The sequence below is a fragment of the Megalops cyprinoides genome, chromosome 10, assembly GCF_013368585.1.
Source record: "Megalops cyprinoides isolate fMegCyp1 chromosome 10, fMegCyp1.pri, whole genome shotgun sequence".
NCBI lineage: Eukaryota > Metazoa > Chordata > Actinopteri > Elopiformes > Megalopidae > Megalops > Megalops cyprinoides.
The window spans coordinates 1,207,458-1,227,094 of NC_050592.1; the positions used below are offsets into that span (position 1 = coordinate 1,207,458).

Below are 19,637 nucleotides of genomic sequence, written 5' to 3' on the forward strand. Positions count from 1 at the left end.
TTGCGCTCCTTAGACTTTACACAGAAGGGGGAGTGGGGGGGGGGTGGCCCTGCCACTGTACAGACCTATCGCCTCTCTCAGCTGCCACATATATGGTATTCTATAGATTGCTGCCCTTTTTCTCAGAAAAAAAGAGTACAGCTTGTTTATGTGTGTGTGTGTGCGCGCGGGCACATGTGCATTCAAGGTGACCTGCCAAAGTGTTAATCTTTTCTTTTCAATGTACTACAGACAGATGCAGTATCTTAAAACTGTTCAGTTTTAAGTCCCTTCACAGACAATGAGAGTCTGTATCATAAAACTTTCTAAAGTTGCTAATTTGTCTTTTTGTAAAAAAAAAAAAAGTCTTCAGTCAGCAGATTCGGACTGACAGCAGCTGATCTTATGTTAAAAATGGAAAAATGCAACTTTGACACAAAGAAACCATAATTTTTTGAGAAAATATGACAAAACAAAGAGCCAATATTACTAAATCAACAGCAGACAAGTTAACTGTGGGAATTCCAGATTCACTTTCTCAGCTTTCTTTGGGAGGTCACTGTCTGTCCCCTTCATGTCCACACTTACAAGTAGCTGAAAGATGTCTGATATTCATTTTATTTTGAGTTTCTGCAAGGGTCAAAGTAGGCATCTGCTGATGAAGGAGAGGTGTTTAGTCATTTACACAAAGAGGAGGGTTTGGCTGAGGGGAAGGGGGTGTCAGAGTAGGGGAAGGGGTCAGGAATCTTACATAAGCCACGATACCTGAACCAAGGCAGGGCAGTCCACAACTCAAGGGTTTATTTTTTTTGTTCCAGTACAGTGCTGAAAACATACATGGATAAGAACAACACGTACCAACCCCACACGTGGCCTCGTGCTGCATAGCTAAAATTGTCCTTAATGGTAGAAAGACGTCCCGTTAACCCTTCCTTTACAGCTTTCCTAATGATACCGGAGCAGGTCGACGGACACCCCACATTATAAAGCTGATAAACGAGTAGATTCAATCCTCATAAAACACAGCACTCCGAGCACACCAAAGTAAATTCTCCTCAGGTTCGTGACTGATTTGCATGTCATTCTGAGGCTAGATTTACCACAATATCTGCCCCGAAGACGGAGAGCTCCGTGCGAGTAGAGAAGTGCAGAATTCTGGTTAATTTGATCCAAAACAATCATGCCACTGGGTCCCGAGTAGACGGACGCAATTCCTCGCCAATCAATCAGAATAATCAACACAAATAAAAGGTCATTTTTAGAAGAATCCGCACATATCTGTTCAATCAAAAATCAAATAAGGTGCAATGAACACAAAGATGGTTACTTCTCGTGCGCGCGCGTGACGGGCGAAATTGAAAAACACGCCTTTATTCTCCAAATAACAATTTTCCAATAAATTACTAAGATAATTATTTCAGTGGCATCCACTGCAAAATCATGAAACAAAGCAAACGGCAACAGTGCCAGTGGAGTAGCACCTAGTGCGTCCGTACTAACCAAAGGGGGGTTCTGTGGTCTGAACGCGCTCTTCGTAACTTGTGAGCACTGGCAAACCCTCCCCCACCCCCTGATGAATGTACAGGCTTCCTATATAGTCCGAGGCGTGCACGTCGTGTGTCTTCACCCCACAGCCATTGCTAAGACACGCACAGAGCGCACAAACCAAGCACAGCAGCAGGTAAGTGTGCAAACAACATTTCCCTCTACATTTTGCGCAAAATGGGAACGCCACTGATATAGGTTTAATTAAGCGACAATTAAGTACTACAGTCAATTAAGAATTGGAAGATGTATAAAAGATGCATCGTCATAAAAGACGTTTGCTCTGCTGTTTACCTCTGCCGGACGGTCAAGAGTCACGCTGATAAATGTGATTTAACAACTCAAAATAGGCGGACTAAATTCAGGAACACGAAGTAACCCAGGCGAGAGTCGCGCAATTCTCGATCTTCGCTTTGTTCAGCTGGACGACCTTTCTGTATCGGTAAGTGCAGGTCTCCGTGTGTTATGTTTTACATAACTTTATAATTGATGTTAATAGTTGTCAAGAAACAAAAATATAAACAATATTTTACATCTTCCAAGGCGCAGGAGTGGGCTGGATTTTACGTTTGGCAAGAAGCGCTGGGTTGGCAGAATTTCCCCTTGTGTTAAACGTGCTTGGGTATCTAAAGTAATCAAAGCGACTGCGGCTGATTGTCATGTAGTGTTACATCCTGCAAGCCAGTGGAACAATCCCCCCTGCACATAGGAGTTCCAACGCTTTTTTCTTTCTTTTTAAAAACTTTTTGGAGTAATCGAAGGCACTCTGCCTCGAGCAGCTGTAGCGCGTCCATTCGTTTGCTTGTTTGCAAATACTGATTATGAAGCAAAACTGATTCCCATTGGTTAATTGTTTTATTAAAATAAACGCGCTGTATAGATTTAAGTCGGGTATGGGAACTGTTCCGTAGTATTTATAGGGAGATTTTAACTGAATTATGTGTTTATTTCAGTGTATGTTTCCAGGGTTGGCAAAAGCTTTAAGTATAACATTGCTAGTATTAAATAATTGTGAGTGTGTGAGTACCTGGATTTGGCGAACCCAGCCCACAGCGACCGCAGTGGGGATCGGTCCTCCGCCGTGGCGGCGGGGAGGGGCTGCTCGCAGCGCCGATTCGGGAAAGGCTTCGCGAACAATGGAAGGCAAATGGCCGTGGCCACGCTGCAGGACGAGGGTCGTGCGTTTGGGCAACTGACTTGGCTGTTTAAAGTGTGGTAAAGGTGAACCTCTCATTTTCTTGCGCTGCAACCTAATCAATGTGAGCCGAGTCTGGATTCTCATTTTACAGATTAATGGAGGTTTTTCTAAGTCTCAGTGGTTGAGTTCATTTTACTTGGGAGGGGGTTCAAAGATTGTAAAAGTTTGTGGCCCCTTTCTCGGCTCTCTTATCTTTGAAAACATCTCACCAGCATGTCTGTTATTTGAGAGTGTACCCATAATTCTTAGCACTGGGTTTTAAGTCTCACGTCCATATTTGCGTGCTACGGAGCTGCGTGTGGTGTCCATGTATAGTTCCGCTCTGGCGGGGACAAGCGAAAGCGCCCAACGCCACGTACACAGGCGTGACCTTGTAGATGGTAACATACGTTCTAGAAAAGTACTTGATCACTTTCTCTCCGACCCTGCCTTTGCAGGCCTTTGTGTTCGTTAAACTCGGTTACTACTGTTGTGAAATGGCTGACTCAAAACCGCTGTGTAGACGGCTCACCATGAAATGCACAAGGGCCTAAAATCTATTTTTAAATGCATCAGATGCATTTTAAGATGTGATTTTTCAGCATAGGCCTTTCTCACGATGATACATGACGTCCTAGGCCTAAACCTTTTTTAACCAATGACAATTGTCATCCGGCAGAAGCTGACCGTGTCTAATATGAGCTTTAAGGCCAGCTGCGTGTTTTGATTCTTGGTTCGTGCAGGTCAGGTTTCTCACTGAGATGGTGAGGTAGCGTCCAGCTTGTTCCAGTCTAATCTTTACATTAAAGAGCTAGTGGAAGTGGCCAGTGTCAGTGATCTCTAATATTAGCATGGGCCTCCAAGTCTTCACAGAAAATTGGTGTTTTGTTTTCTTTTCAAAAGGATTTCAGTTGATGCTGTATCAGTCATAATGGCTGTTATGTTCATGTCCAAGGTTGTGATTTTTTTTTTACCTGCTGGTTAAATCACCATGCATAGAAATGTTGCTGTTGGTATGATTATTTTCTCTTTTCATCCCATGAAGGCAAGACGGAGAAAACGAGCTTTTAATTAGAACACAAATGGGATTAATTAGTATGAGGTTCAGAAAAGCACAGCACTGAAGGACCAGAGGGATGGACTACACCAGTACCTCTGTAACCCACAGTGAAACGGCTTGCCCTCTACCGGTTTTGCACTGTTAAAAGTGCCCAGTCTGAGAATCTGAGAATCAGGAGTGTCTCACCTCTGGATGCACAGAATCTCACTGGCTGGCTGTATCAGTGGCTGTTTGGAACAGTTGTTGACAGGCTTTGAATCTAGATTTTGGGATTCGTGGCCAGATGGTACTGATTCTGATATGGACTGTTCACCACCAGTCCTGGCTGTGGTTAGGACCATGATCCAAAAGTGTCTGAGGGCCATGTCTCCTTAGTGGGGTACAGCACATGAGCAGCGTGATGTGGAAATGGAGCCTCTGTTTCCCGTATCGGAGTGCCGGAGCCGTTGGCTTCAAGGGCACGTGCTGCTGTAAAAAAATTCCCACAATGCACTGCAGTCCTTTCCTGTTCAATCCGGTTTTCAGCTGTCTCCTTCTCCACAGGCACATATATCACAGACAGGGGGGGCCTCTGAGTGCCACAATAGGGTAAACACCCAGGAGAAGACTGACACTCCATCTTCCTTTTAGCAGCGGAGCTGTGTTCTGTTGTCAGAAATGGAAAACAGAGTGTGGAGGTGGAAGCCAGCCCCAGTTCTGTTGGTGCCCTGCTTGGCCACTCTGTGTACCCGTGTGTGTGTTTGTGTGTGTGTGTGTGTGTCTGTGTGTGCGCGCACACGTGTGTGCATGAGAACTGTTTGTCATGATTGCAGCAGAGGGAGCCCACGTGCCCCGGCCGTGTATGAAACGAGACGACGCGCTCGGCCAACCGCGCCGTAGTGAAGGGCAGCGCTGTTACGTAATGCAGAGCCTATGGAGTCAATAACGAGGCGAGAGCCAGTGCCCCCCCCCCTCGCTCTGCGGAGCGGCAGAGAGTCCCGGCAGCAGAGCGCCAGACTGACCGGTCAGCCACACGACGCTGCCGACTTCACTGCCATTGTGTGGGGCTCAGACGGGCTGAAGCCCCCGTTGCTGGAGAGGGTAAGGAGGGAGGAGTGGTGTGTTTAGCCGGCTCTGATTGGTGGGGGATGCGACAGATGGCGTGTGATTGGAGGGTGTGCGGAGCTACAGGAGAGAGATGCAGGATCCCGAGCATGATGCACACTGACGGGCGGCTTCTCCTGTGTGTGTCCGAGCGCTGCCTCTCCGCTGTGCTGTGGGCGGGGGGGCGGGGGGGCAGGCAGGCAGAAACGCCAGGCTTCTCCCGTTTGAGCCTGGATCCGCGCCATCCACACGGTTTGTTTAAGCAGCAATGATAACCGCCGTCAGAGAGAACAAAGGATCGGAAGGATTTGCCCCTCGATGTCTGTCCTTGATCAGCCATAGCAGGATTATTAATGGCTGTGCTGAGCGCGGCTTGCACGGGGACACGTTCCCATGAGAATGTTATTTCAGCCACTGCTCACTGCTTTCAGTGCCTTTACGCTGGGAAGGGCTGTCGTTCACACATTTCAGCTGCTCCCAAATGGGGCTGCAATTGGGGGCCATGAACTGGAATAAATCTAATAGTCTCTGAAGCCACTGCAGCCTTTAAACACACTGCATCACATGCATCTTTCCACAAAGCAAGGTGTTGCATGTAGAACTTAAACACCCCACGCTAATTTCCACAATGGAAAAATACCCCCCACTGATGGCATTATAGGATTTAATGCATTTTTTAAATATGAGAGACAGCCTCAGGAAGCTGTAGGGTGTAGGACTGGTGTTTGTTTATGCTGGTCTCAGTGATGCTTGAGTCACAGAGCACACAATGCCACAGGTGAACTGAAGAGTTTTACAGGTGAGTCACCTTGGCAGGCATGTTGGCACGCACACGCACACGCACATGCACACGCACATGCACACACACAGACGCACTCACACACGCGCACACACACATCCTCTTACTCAAATATGGACGTCAGGATGGTTTCCCACACTCCAGCCAGTGAGGTGCCCGCTGCAGGGAAACCAAGGCCTGATCCAGGATCAGCGAGAGGACTCCATGGGAATCTGTCTGGTATGATTGGTGACCGGGCTGTGATTGGTCCTGCGATATCCATGAGCTCCTCTCTGCTATATCAGCACTGCGCATGGTGATCGATTGATCTGTCTGCCTGGGAAGCTGAGGGCGTACGGCCTGTGACACACACACACGTGCGCACACACGTGCACACACACACTCCAGAGGCAGAGCATTGCACGGGGTTAAGTTGGACACATTGGCCTGTTGTGAAACATTATTATTCAATTAGCGGGGATGTGAACAGCCACAGTGAGCCCAGAATTCTCAAATCTGCTTTGAAGATGCAGCCAAGATGACATGAGATATTTGCAGTTTGTATGTTGATACAGTGTCGGGATAGAGGATTCTTAATTGGAACAGTAATTTTTGAAAGGAGTGAACCTTCCTGTGAGTAAGTCATATAACACATGGCTCATGTCCCAATACTGGGGCCCTGTGTTTCATGTGACTTTATTTTGAAACTGGCAACCCATTCTTGTCACACCTTGTGTGTTGAATGGGTTTTATCCTGCGGTATTTCATATAATCTGATGGTGTGGCAGTGTTTCTCCACCCAGGTCACACCCAGGGACACATTCTATTCTGCGGCTTTACTTCCAGCTGCAGTCCCTGCTAATTAGGTTTCACCGAGCTGTTAATTGACTAGTGAACATTCTGACACCGACGTATAACCTGCTGTAGACTCACTGTGAAAGAAATGTTCTGTTTGAGACGTGTCTGACTAAAATAGTTCATAGTCAATAGTTCATCTTACCTCTCCCTTTACAATGAATTCTTGTGGGGCCTCATTGATCAAGTTACTCTTAATACATCTGAGTACTTGCCTACATTATTTAAGGGGCTCAGAACTACCTTTACCCAAATCGTTGTTGGGACGAAGACTGGTAGTCACCCAGCCTGTAACTAAGGGCGGATACTTAAGTGAAGTCAGATCCAGATCCGTATGAAACCCAGTGGAAGGAGGACTGACCCGACCTGGAAACCTGCCTTTGCACTCTGCTGGTTTGCGCTGTAGTTTTGGCCTCCGCTGCCACCTCTCTAACCCAGCTGTTTACACAGATATGCAGGGAATTGCGCTAAACGGCAGTGATCTGTTTAACTCCCCTTCACTTAATCACAGCCAAATTCCCAGCTGCAGAGTCTGGGTGTTCAGGCTGAGCCTGTGTTTATAAACCAGACTGCAGGTAACACACAGCCTTTTCTTTTCTGCTGGGGTCTCAAGCTGAACACTTCTAACATCCGAAACAGAACTTCAAATGTTGATTTGGATCCCTGGCTCTACAGGGGGATGTGATGTGATGCACTTGGGTGGGGGACCAGTCAGCTGATGAATGCATTCCATTAATTTGGCGTGTGACTTGGTCCCTGTTGACACCACTGGCACTAATGGGGGATGGAGGGTGCCTCAAGCTTACAGAGCACATGATTTCATACCCTGAGACCTATCCGTTTATCACTTGTCACTTTGGAATACATTTTGACCATCTTACTCAGCTTAACTTTACTGATGACAACTAAGTGCCAAACTGGGAAGATCAGGGGGTGTTGCGCTCTCTCTCTCTCTCTCTCTCTCTCTCTCTCTCTCTCTCTCTCTCTCTCTCTCTCTCTCTCTCTCTCTCTCTCTCTCTCTCTCTCTCTCTCTCTCTCCTATCTCTCTGCTGTTAACATTTCAGCTGTGTCTGTTACCATGGCTACAACCTTTTCATTCTGGGTGATTTGTGGTCCCGAGCAGCCATGCAAAGCTCTGTGATTGGATGTGCTCCCCCCCCCCCCCTCGGTGAAGGGGACTGAATGGGCAGGCTTACCCGGACTGTCCCAAACAGATTCCTTTATTTTGAGATGTGGAGTCACCACTGGAGTACGGATGTCCAAAGTCAAACCAAACCTTGACGAGATCGCAGAAGGTGTCTGGATTTAATCTTCTGATTGGATTGTTCTTAAGGAACACCAACAAGCGCCTTATCATATTTACGGGTTGTTTATCAAACCCCTGCCTGGCTGTGAAGATTAAAAAGTTCTCTAGACAGATTTGAGGAGAAGTACAGTATGTTTTTATAAAAGGTCTGCTGGTAATATTGCGTGGCTGGTGTGAAGGACTTGGAGACTTTTTTTCTGTCAGTTCCATGAAACTGTGTCACAGTTATGTGGTTTTTCATGAGGCAATCAATTGCCAAGATGGGTTTACGTTGGTAGTTACAGACCTCTGCTCTGGGGTCAGTGCTGGTAGTTGTAGTCCTCTACTCTGGGTCAGTACTGATCCACCTCATTGGTTCTAAAGCACTTGTGTGTTTTTGCTGATGTCATCAAGCTTGGTTTGAACCTCAACCGAGCGGTTGACTCATAACAGTTAATAGCACAAGATGCTGGGATTAGGCTTGTTTGACCAACATCAGCGCGTTTGAGAATGTGGGAAAAAAATGATAACAAAAAAAAATTAATTTGGTGTGTAACTGCGGGAAATAATCACACTTTAATCTGAAATTGTAAAGTTGAGATGATGAAACGAGTTTCTCTAGCATGAAGATGTGGAAGATCAGTGGAAAGGAGGAATAAGTATGGGGGCACTGATATGGAAATCTGTTGCGTAACAGCAAAACAATGCGTGCGTGTGAACGCAGGCAGCATTGCACACCCACGCAGCAGAGCGCGCTCAGCCGGACATCGCTAATGAGACTGACGTGCTTTTCTTAATTGGCTATTAACGAGAGAGGCCCGGTTCCAAAAAACAACACGTTTTAGTGGTTCCAGCCCCTGTTGCCCCTCTTTGTTTGCATTGGGGGGGGGGGGGGGGGGGGGGGGCTTTGATTACGTAACGCTCAGCAGTGCATTGACACACATGTTCTCTGAAGCGTGCATCATGACTGCGTTGGAGTGATCTCCCCTCGCAGACCCCTGTGCTGTCTGGGCGAAGGGATCGCCTCTGACGGGCTGCAGGCTGTTAGTGCTGTAGTGGGAGGGTGTGTGCATGGAAGTGGAAACCGCGGAGTTTGATCTGCACTGACAGCTGCTCCGGTGTGAGAGAGAGAGAGGGCTCGCTCATCTGGTTGGGCGAGACTGGGCTGTATAAAAGGGCGGAGTGTGGGGGGAGGCGCTCTCAGTAGGACGAGCTTGCGCTGCTCGCTGGGACATTTCACCACCAGGGCTTTCGGTTGGTTGGAGTCCAGGCGGCCGCGTGGGACAGTGTGCATGGGGTTCTGGCCCTGAGGGCCCCTGAAAGGTGAGAATCCTCCGGGCCTCTGCCACACCCAGGAGCCGCTGTCGGCAGACACCTTTCCCCCGTGTGTGTGTGTGTGCGCGTGTGTCACGGTTATCCCTTCCCTCCGCAGTCTGGTTTTTCCTCCAGTTTTTGTGTTTGGTAGAGAAATCTCGAGCAGTTCGGTGGTGCTCACAGTACGGTGCCCTGAGACTGGCTGAATCTTCCCTCCCGTCCGTACTTATGGTTCTCTGCCTCCCTCACACATCTGCTCCTGTTTATGGGTTTCAGACCTTCAGCGGTCCCCCGGAGCTGGCAGAATGGCTCCAGCAACCCATTCACCAAGTAAAAGCGGACTCTGTTTTGGTTGGAATTCCAAAGGTCCCGATAAGTTACTAGTTTGTTGAGCTTTGAATAAATAAAGGCTTCATTATGGACCCACAGGAAGTGCAGAGCTTGAAAAAAAAAAATGTCAGCAATTAAGGGTTGGTGCAGAAATCGCTATTAATTCTCTTCAAAGAGCAGCACTTGGCTGGAATCGGAGGGTTTTGCTCCGGGTTGTATCTGAGATAAAAGGAAGTGCTGTTCATAGCTAGTTTAGGCATGCTTGTTTAATAAAGCGTACATTCCTCCCAAAATACGTGGGTCTGGAACAATGGAGCTGGGGAGTTCTGGTCCAAAATGGGAGCAGATGTGGCGACCGGCGAAGCCACAGCCCGCGTTGCGATTGGTCAGTCCGGCACATAGACAGGAGCTCAGGGTTTTGTTCGTTGTGGCCCGGGGCGATAAGTGTTCCCTTTCACAGAGCGGTGGTGTGCTTCCCCTCCGTCTCTCCCTCCGTCTCTCCCTCCGTCTCTCCGTCTCTCCCTCCATCTCTCCCTGCACACCCAACTGGAGGAAAAGCAGCTCTTGTGGAGTGAATGTGTAAGCGTAGCCCCTGGCCTGAGTTTGTTTGGTAACTTTGCTGTTTGTAGTGGGAGGGTTCCGCAAACTGAGCGCAGTGTCAGGTCCCACAGAGAGCGGGGTGCGTTGGGGTCCCCGTCAGCAGGGCGACAGCAGAGCAGCACAGTGAATCCGTGCCTTCTCTCTTCCACAGCTCCCAGACTGACTCTGCTGGAAAGGGGGGAGTCTAAGCCCTCGCTGAAGGAAGACTTGCTCTACGAAGAATCCGTGCAGACATGATCATTCGGCTGGGCAGACTGACCCCGGGATACTTCCGCCTTCTCCAGGTCCGTATGTCTGTCTGTCCGTCCGCTGGGGATGAAGTGAGTGTTCTGAGCACATTGGTATTTATGGATTTTCACTTTGTGGGAGATTGAGGTCAGTGGGTAACAAAGTAAGTTCCTTGTATGTTGGCACCATTTGCTGTGCTTTGAGTAGCATTAAGTGCTGATCTGGCAGCGTGGGTTTTTTTGTGTGTCTGAGTGGCGTTTCATTCTAGAGCCTAGCTTAACTGGCATGACTTTAAATATTTGGACTAAAACTGGCGAAGGATTCAGGTGTGAACAGCTACATAGTGAATCAAGTACCATTCCCACCCAAAGCCACAACCCGCTTGCAGTCCACCGAATTCCTGTTTTTATTGTTATTATTTTGCTGCACGGTGTTGTATACTGTTCAGCCTAACTGCTCACAAAACAGCTGGCAGGGAACACTGTGTGAATCATGTCTTGTTGACATAGGAAGTGCCAGCTCAGATATATCAATTGTGCCCGAGTGATTCACATGACTTGCAAAGTAAAAATAGCGTAAAAGCCGCAGAGGGTGGCTCAGGGGGGTTGGGTGGCTGCAGGAATTCCTGTGACTTCTGCTGCACTGATTTTACCTAACCCAGCGTTTTGAGACATTGTCATAGGGAGTGACACAGAAGGTAGGAGCCGTGATGGCTCCTCTCGGCACATATAGGCTCCCATAGCGACAGTCTCTGTCTCTGGCACTCTGTGCGTGTTTTTAAAAGTCCTGTGCCGTAGTGTGGCACAGTAGTCTTGGCTCTTGCTGAGAGCGCTGTCCTGGTGCAGATGTGAGTTAATTGTGGTCTCCATGTACAGCAGCACCCGCGTTGGTTACCGCGTCTTTGCGTGTTCACATACCTGGGCACGTTCCACCCATCGACTGAAAAGTGAATGAAGGAAAAGCCGTTTTTTTCCGCTTGACTGCCCCCCCCCCCCCCCCCCCCCCCCCCCCCCCATGCTATTGCTTTAACAGAGCCAGTTAAAAGCTTGTTAAATCTGCATTAGTGTTGCCACGCTGTCAGCTCCTATATAATTCAGTGTACAGCCGAGCACAGGCCTTCCTGACTCTAATCTCAGTGGGGCGTGTGGACGGCGCTCGCCTTAAGACCCTAAACCAATCCGCTTTCAGGCCCAGAGCTCCTCGCCTCATTAAGGCAGATGGTGGTGCCCCTGATAAACCTGCTACATTGTTCTCTCTGCCAGCGCGTCGATCCGATGTGTGTGCTTTAGAAACGCAGCAGGCCGCGGTGTAACTGCCATGTATCGTCAGTCTGAGATGGGTGTGTATGGTGCTTCTGATACCACTGCGCTGGTCCTCAGTGGAATGCCCTATGCGCGGGGGGGCATCTGCCTGGGCCACCACGCCCAACACCTGCTGACAGTCCTGCGCCCAGGGATCGGAATGTCTCTGCCCCACAGGAAAGACGCTTAGGCTTTACAGGAAAATAGTGGTAGCTCTTATTTCAGTACAGCTGAGTGAGTCTGATCAAAATCAAACTCGTAAATGTTTAGTGTCACGTTTAATACTTGTCAGAATGACTCTGCTCATTACAAAGTCGGTCACTGCACAGTCTGTAAAGAAGCCATTTCAGAACAGGACAGGCGTGGTCAGGAAGGGAGGGGCAGAGTTTTCAGTTTATTCGCTCCAGCAGCTTGTATGGTGGCATTTTTGTTTGTGGAGCCAGAGGGCACTTTGCGTGATGAGAACATGCCAGCATGTGTGTGGCTGAAGGCACCAAAGCTGCTTAATCCGAGGCCTGTTGCTGAGCGGGCTTTTTGGGGACTGAAGGGGGGCTGTGGAGAGCGCGCCCATCGCTGGTGGGGCAGTACGTTTTGGCGCACCCCCTGTCTGACTGCTTCCCGTCCCACCCTTTGCTGTGGCGTGACAGGGTCCCTGTTGCTCCTGCTGGAAAGAACATTTGGTTCCTGGAGCTCAATACTCTCGTGTCCTTCTAAATGTTTAATAGCTCTGCTCAAAGCACTCAGAGCTTTGCAGGATATATCTTAAACCTAGAATTTTCAGTGCCGTCGTGCAGGCACTGTTAAAAATACCTGAGAATCCTGAATTAATATATCAGATGAGATGTTTACATGGATGCAAAATGTAATCTGCTTATAATTACATTGCAGGCAAATTTCTTCGTACTCAATGCAAGTTTGTACTGAAATCCCCTCAGGAGATGGTAACAGGAGAAAGTAGTATTGTTTTCACTAAGGCGTGGAACAGTGTTGTTGAGAGGAAAAAGAAACAGACAAATTCAACCTGCATTCTTGTATTATTAAAACCAGATTCATAACACTAGATCTTGATTTTTAGGCTTCCCATACATGCCACTGGCACATTGCCTGACCTCTGCATTTAGATTTTTGTTGCTGCTGTCTCTGTATTTTGTAGTTACAAATCATTCATATAGTAGATTATAACTACCAATGAAATGTTTCATTAGTTTTACAAAGCTAGCTGTCTGTTATTTGCAATGCAAACACATGCACATAACCGTGACTTGGTCTGAGTTGGCTAATAACTTCAAATTTACATCCCCTTCTCTATATCTCTTATTTTAAATCTTCACGTTCATATTATTCAGAGTAAGACATCCAGTAATATTAGAGTGCATGTAAATTCAGTCTTAACAGTCTGTGGGCAGTGTCTGCTTTAGAACAGGTTCCGCCTTGTAGTTGATGAAGCTCCAGGGAAAGTTTGAATGGGAATGAATCCTTGCTGTTAGAGAAGCTCCAGCACAGGGGGTTTAGACAATCAGAAGTGCATCTTTTCCTGTGATCTGTAATGCGTTTCTCTTTAGCTGGAAACCTCCGTTTGTCTAGTGGATGAGTGTCTCTTGCGGTCCATTCTATGGAGTGTGAGTGTAAATACCATCGGGTGTGTGCTGGCAGTTTTTACACCACTCTACCAGGGAATGTACCAGTGATCTGCACCCATTCTGTGTGAGCATTCTGAAAGTACCACTGATCCCATGATACTGATCCCTGATCCTGATGTGCGTGTGTGTGTGTGTGTGTGTGTTCTGTGTGCAGAGGCAGGTGGCGGGGGAGGTGCAGACGCAGCCCCAGGACCGCATGGTGAACCAGATCGCCATGATGCTGGCCATCATGGGTCTGAGTCTGTCCTACTACAGCGCACGGCAGATGACTGAGACGGTTCGGAACGAGCCCGCCCCCTGAGCAAACCCCGCCCACCAGCCGGAGGAGAGGCTGTTGACACAGAGAGAGCGCGAGCGAGGGACGACGATGTTCAGCATCTCACACACCTGACAGGCACCACCGGATCCGGATCACTCACCAAGCAACAGTTTAGGGACTGTTTGTTTTCTCTTTTTTTTTTTTTTTGTTTGTTTTGTTTAGTTTAAGATGTGGCGTTTGGGGAATGGCTTTGGGGATTCGGTCATAGGAAAAGACTGTGATGCTGGTTCTGAGATCCCAGCCCCATGTTCAGATGAGGCCCGAGTTTCAGTCCTTGATGAGGTATGGTGGGGGGAGGAGGCGTTTGCGAGGTGGGGCCGGCGTTAGCACTGGTTTGGGGGTAACCGTGTTCCCACTCGTAGTCTGTGAAAAGGACTTGCTTGGATCATTAATCCTCTTTTAACGGGGTCGTCTAAGTGTACCTATCAAATGATGAAAGCGGGCCTGTAGGAAAGATGGGGAGAGGATCTTCTGGATTCAGGAAGAGTTTTAATGGGTTAGGGAAGACTGACAGATCCCTTAGCACTTACTGTGAAAGAAACACCACAATCCCGGTCAACATTTAACACACCTTCCATATCAGCTGGGAATCATACACTGAATAAGCAATTTACTGCTGAATTATTATTTTGTGTTAAGTGTTAGGAACTTATTAAAGCATATCTGGAAGGGAATTGGAATTAATCACTACCGTGTTTTATCGTTTGATTTGAGTCTTCACCACAATGTGCAGAGTCTAGCGTAAGATCCGTTGCTTCAGTGGAAAAACCCTATAACAGCAGAAATCCGTAGGTTTTAAAGCAAACTGTCTAACTCCATTGAGCATTGCATGGGTGTGGAGCTTAATTTTTAAGATATACTCAAACTTCATATAATGTCGTTAAGGACTTTTTAAAAGATGATGATAATGTCTTGCTGTAATCTATTTTTAGAAATAATTATCAAATAAAGCTGTGAAAACTTTGAATGTGAAGAAGTTGCAGTTAACTGTTGGCTGCCCCGTGAAAAGTTAAGGGACCCAGGCAGCCGTGAAACTATAGGGACTATAGCTATAGCGGTTCCACATCTGAAGCTCACTCCCTTCCATCTCTGTGTTCAAAGCCTCTGTGATGGAAGTGGCACTGAAAATAGCAGTGTGGAGCCTCTTGCTGTGTCTGGTGGCCACAGCAGCACGCTTCATGCACGGAACAGGAAGTGGTCAGGCTCTTAAACTGTCTGCAGAAGGAGAGCAGCTGACTGCCAGCCTGCCAAACAGCTATACCTCTGTTCCAAATATAGCGTGAGCGGCAACATTTAAAAAGTACACTTCAGTATCTTTAGAGCCATTTTTGTTTCCTTCAAGCCATTACCTTTTTGTCCATCAGGTTCAGTGGCCTCTGTGTATGAGAAGAGTGAGGGTTTCTGTCTGTGGTAACTCCTTCCATCTGTGATACGGGATGTGTTAATAAAGAGGGATGAGGCGAAGTGTGACATGCCTGTACTGTGATGGGATGGCAGCCATAACAATGCAAACTGCATGTCCTTGAACCCAGAGTCTGGTCGGGCCTACAGGTGCCAGAATGAAACGTCTGCTTGGACTCCTTTCTCCCAGCATGCACCTCTTTCCAGGCTTCTGTCCACTGGGAGGTCATTTCTGGCCCTGTAGGGCTCTCCTTCCTTTGCAGCTTGAGTATATCTACTGTCTTTCTGCTCTCTGTTGCCATCCCAGAAATGATTGGCTAAGGCACGGAGCCCCACCCATTCTGTAGCAGGCTACTGTTTAAGCGGTGGTAAGCGTTCCCGATGCGTAGCCTGCATGCGTGTGAATGGGAGAGACCCCTGGAAAGAGCCATAAATGGGCGTGTCTGGCGAGAACCTTGGAGAAGCAGCAACCTGCATTTGGTGTGTTTGTCAAGGACATGCAGTTCTTTTCCTACTTGAATTATCTGTGAAAGGTGATTTGCTTGGGTTGCTGCACCTGTAGGTGTGTGTGTGGGGTGGGGGGTCTACGTGTGTGTGGGGGGACCAGGGGGTGGTCTGTTAACCTGAGACCCCTCTAAATTTAGGGAGGACACAACTTCAGACCAGGGGCTGAGCCCTAAGGTGAGGGAAGGGAGCAGGTTGATGAAGGGGTCGTTGCCTGTATGTGGTGGGAAATATGTCTGAGAGGAGGGAAGGTAAAAATGAACTGGCAGGTTTCCTGTAGCTTCATCTGCCATCAAGGATGCTGAGTTTTCATCTAAAATGAGAATGCCTCAGTGAAATAGCTTTAAAGATATCGAATTCATCCCAATTTCAGGCCTCTTTGTTCTGCTGGGAATGAAAGGTAGTGTTCTGTGAGTATTTCGTGCGCCACAGAGGAGGCGTACGGTGGCGATAATGGAACCGAAAGCTTCTGAAGCGGACCGAGGTGTGATGGGCTAAGATGGCTGCCTGGTGCTGTTGCGTACTTTTCATTTTGTCTGCAGGATGAGGTGATCGTCTGGGATTCGCGACACAGCGGTGGGGCAGGGTTCGTCTGCTCGGCACGTTTTGTATTTTTCCGACTGAAGGCACGTGTGTTTGTTGGCAGACATGATGCTCTGTGACAGGCCGGGACCTTATTGGGCGACATGTGCCCCCCCCCCCCTCAGCCCTCATTATACATCACTGAGCAAATCGACAAAAATCCTCCAGGGCCGATCTAAAACCCGGGCTGAGGACATGAACTGCGGAGCTCTGCTCCCATTGGCCGGATGGCCGCACGGTGACGTGTTCTGCGAGTTGCCCCAGATACGAGCCGTGGATACAGGGGGGTGATGTCATTGCGCTCGGGAGCGTGTCCGAAATTCTGCTTTGCTGTTTCGTTCGTGTTTTTATATTTTGATGAGAAAGTTAGAGGTGTGGCACTTACAGAGACTGACAGAGGCCTTAGCTGTTAGTACATTTGGGTTAGATTATTGATACGATTTTTTAAAGTCTTGAGGTCTTTCCCATTTCACCTCTATTTGCATTTAGTCATAAATAACTGCTTTTGCGACATATCTCTGCTGAGCGGAAGCAGATTGACAGGTTTGGAGGGGAAGTCCTCACACACGAAAGCAAGCATGCGATCTGACTCTGCCTTCAGAGCCTGTGTAGAATCCCAGAATCACCCGTCTGTTAAACGCTGGCTGCTACACACACCTGCAGATACCTGTTTAGAGCTTAAATGGAAAACAAATAGGGGAGGTTGCATTGCCAGGCTTTTAATGTGTGTGTGTGTGTGTGTGTGTTATATGACAAATGTTAGAGGACTATGATCGTATGGGATGTTAAAATGGTGGAGATTGAATCGAGATGGTGAATGTGGTTTCTGAATGTGCTGTGGGTTTGTGAAAGGTTTTTACCGCCAACACTGTGAAGACGCTTGGAGTGGCCCAGCACCACCGTCAGACCATTAGCTCATTAAGCAGCATCCACTTCCTATCGCCCCAGAGCCCATGATGTGCACCCCTGTCTGTGGGGGCGGAGCCTGTTGTCTACACACCTGCGAGGGGGCGGAGCCTGTGCTGTGTGATGAGCTTATCCAGGTGCCTGAACGGGGTGCTACCTGGAGCACCCCCCCCCCCCCCCAACCCAAGAAATTCTGTCCTTGTTCTGCTGCTACAAGTGCAAAATAAAGTAACTTTAAATCATACCTTTTGGAGTCTGTGCTTAATTGTGTGTTGTTTATTATGTCTTAGATGACTGTTGGTTAACTGTGCCTTTAACATGCCTATATCCAGAATGACTTGTAGGACATTAGAAAATATAAGTACTAAACACAAATGGCAAAAAATCAGTGATGTAGACTTGCACTGATGTGCTGTCAGAATTAGTCTGTGTAACACATGACCTGATCCAGGGAAATGTGAGGAACTTTCATTATCCTCTGCAGGAATTCAGGCAGCTCTTCAAGGTGGAACAGCAGCATTCACCCTGGGATTCAAACTGGCAACCTTAAGGTTACATAGAACTGCTGTGCCACACTGGCCTGCAGATTCATTCACTCTCTCTATGGGACTACGGCACCTTAGTGTGTCTGAGAGGGAGGCTGGCTCACTGCTGGTTGTGTGGGTGTGGTCCGAGTGGTGGTGTTCTGAGCGTGCTCTGTCCCCCCCTCCCTCCAGCCTGTCGCTTCACTGATGAAGAGCAGCACGCTCCTCCATAATCTCTGTTTTTCCTGCTCACCATCGGGATTTTCAAAAGCTGCTTATCTCTGTCGCTCGAAGATTGCTTGCTTCATTTTATGACCTGTATGCTTATTCTTTCTGCTGGGTTTCCAGTCTCGCTTGCTGACCACATTCAGCACAGAGAATGTAAGGGGTGAAATGTCAGGGTTGCTACGCTTCTGCTCTGACAGTGGAAGCTGTCTGTTCCATCTGTGAATCCTGCACATGCCACTGTACAGAGATAATTATAATAATGACACTTATTCATCAGGCTGTTGCATATCACAGCAGTGAAGATGCTGCCCATGCTGAAACACAGTCATGGTTTCCCATGATTCTCTTTGATCACACATTATTCACCACTGTCCTTTGCCTTTCAGGTATCTCTGGGACCCTACACACTGTAAACAGCATGTTCTTGGAAAATGTCCTGTCACCATTTGGAAAGCTGAATATCTAGCTACAGTTTCCAGGCAGATGCTCTTCTACAGAGAAACTTACAGTTGTAATGTTTTTTGCTCATGCAGCTGGGTATTTGCTGAGGTGCCCAAAGGTGCAACAGTGCCACACTAAGGAGTCAAACCGGCAACTTTTTGGTTACAGTCTCTGTTCCTTACCACTATACCACGATGCTGCCCTGTGGCTATACCAGCTCCCTGAATGAAGTGGATTATGTCAGAGGCCTGAAAGCACAGTCACAGCAAAATACACCTCAGATCAGATACAACCCCATGTATTTGCTTTCAGACGTATGGACGGGAGTGATGGCAGCCCTGAATGTGCTCTGTCCTCTGCTGCTGTTGGACGCACGCTTCCGCAGCTATCGGAGCGTGATATGCGTGCCACCTCCACAGGACCACTGTTCCGCTTCAGTCTCACGAATCGGCAAACCGCAGCATCTGCTGTGGCACGCTCGTCTGTACCCAAACACGATCAGAACGCACTGCTGACACACGCCAGGAAGTGCCGCCACTGCACGCACACTCACACAACTCACGCGCACTCACACAACTCACGCGCACTCACACAACTCACGCACACTCCACCGACTCCAGATCAGCTACAAACAGAATCTGATCAGCTTCAGTTTGGGTCTGTCCTGGAGACCAGGAATGGAGATCAGTCATGTGACCTCAACATTGCACAGTTATAGATGACAGAATGTTCTGTCATTTGAACGTGATACCTGGTTCAAAATAACGGTTTTAACAGCTAATACAAATGGAGTTACAGTCAAGCCAAAGTCCAACATACTGTTGTTGCAGAAAGTAACTGCTATTCAATTCATATTGCATGCCTATAAGTATAACTGAAAGCATATCTGTCTGCAGAGACCTACACAGAAAGACCTTTCATTTCACATAGTGTCAAAAAAGGGGTCAAATATTTAAACATTTATGAAAAAATGGTTTAATGCTTTCAAAATATTTTTACAATATAACATTATAAAAACATTTTGTTATTGCATTTGCAATGTGTTTAAAGTGCACGTCCTCACTGGGCTGGGTGTGCTCGGAGACACACGCTGTGTCTTGTCTGGTGTAGGAGGCTGCTTTGCATACCTGAGTTTGCTGAGTCAAATGGTTCTCTGGTGTCACATGACTGCTGTCTGTAAGGGCCTATGCCTTCATGTGAAAAAACACCCATGTTTGTACACAACTAGACAGAAAAAGTATTAATGGCCTTTTTTTACAGTTGGTGCTACCTTTTTAAAGTCTGCCCTTGAGGGGAGACGGAGGTCTCTGATGGTCCCCCCCGAGCTCGAATGCTTCACCTTTTCATCCCACTGTCCTCCTGCAGCTTTCCCTTCAGACAGGCCTGTGATGCCACCCCGAACCCCCGTGTGGGGCAGGCTGCTTCCCCCTCCACCTCCGAAGCTTTGCCGTGCTCTGATTGGCTCTACAGTTTGTCTAACTGAAATTTTGATGACATCTCTTGAGGCCAGGCGGTCCTTGAAAGTGCTTTCTGTGTGCGTGTGTGTGTGTGTGTGTG

General features: G+C 47.9%; 1 long non-coding RNA gene across 2 annotated transcripts; it reads left to right on the plus strand.

Moving 5' to 3' along the window:
- The first annotated feature begins 1,586 nt into the window (after positions 1-1,586).
- Positions 1,587-13,895, plus strand: LOC118785206. 2 transcript variants are annotated; one of them, XR_005005263.1, is made up of 3 exons: positions 1,587-1,660; positions 10,158-10,290; positions 13,330-13,895. It is a non-coding gene; the product is annotated as an uncharacterized LOC118785206 (long non-coding RNA). The 2 variants fall into 2 exon arrangements; XR_005005264.1 differs by lacking the exon at positions 1,587-1,660 and adding an exon at positions 7,709-7,772.
- The last annotated feature ends 5,742 nt before the right edge of the window (positions 13,896-19,637 follow it).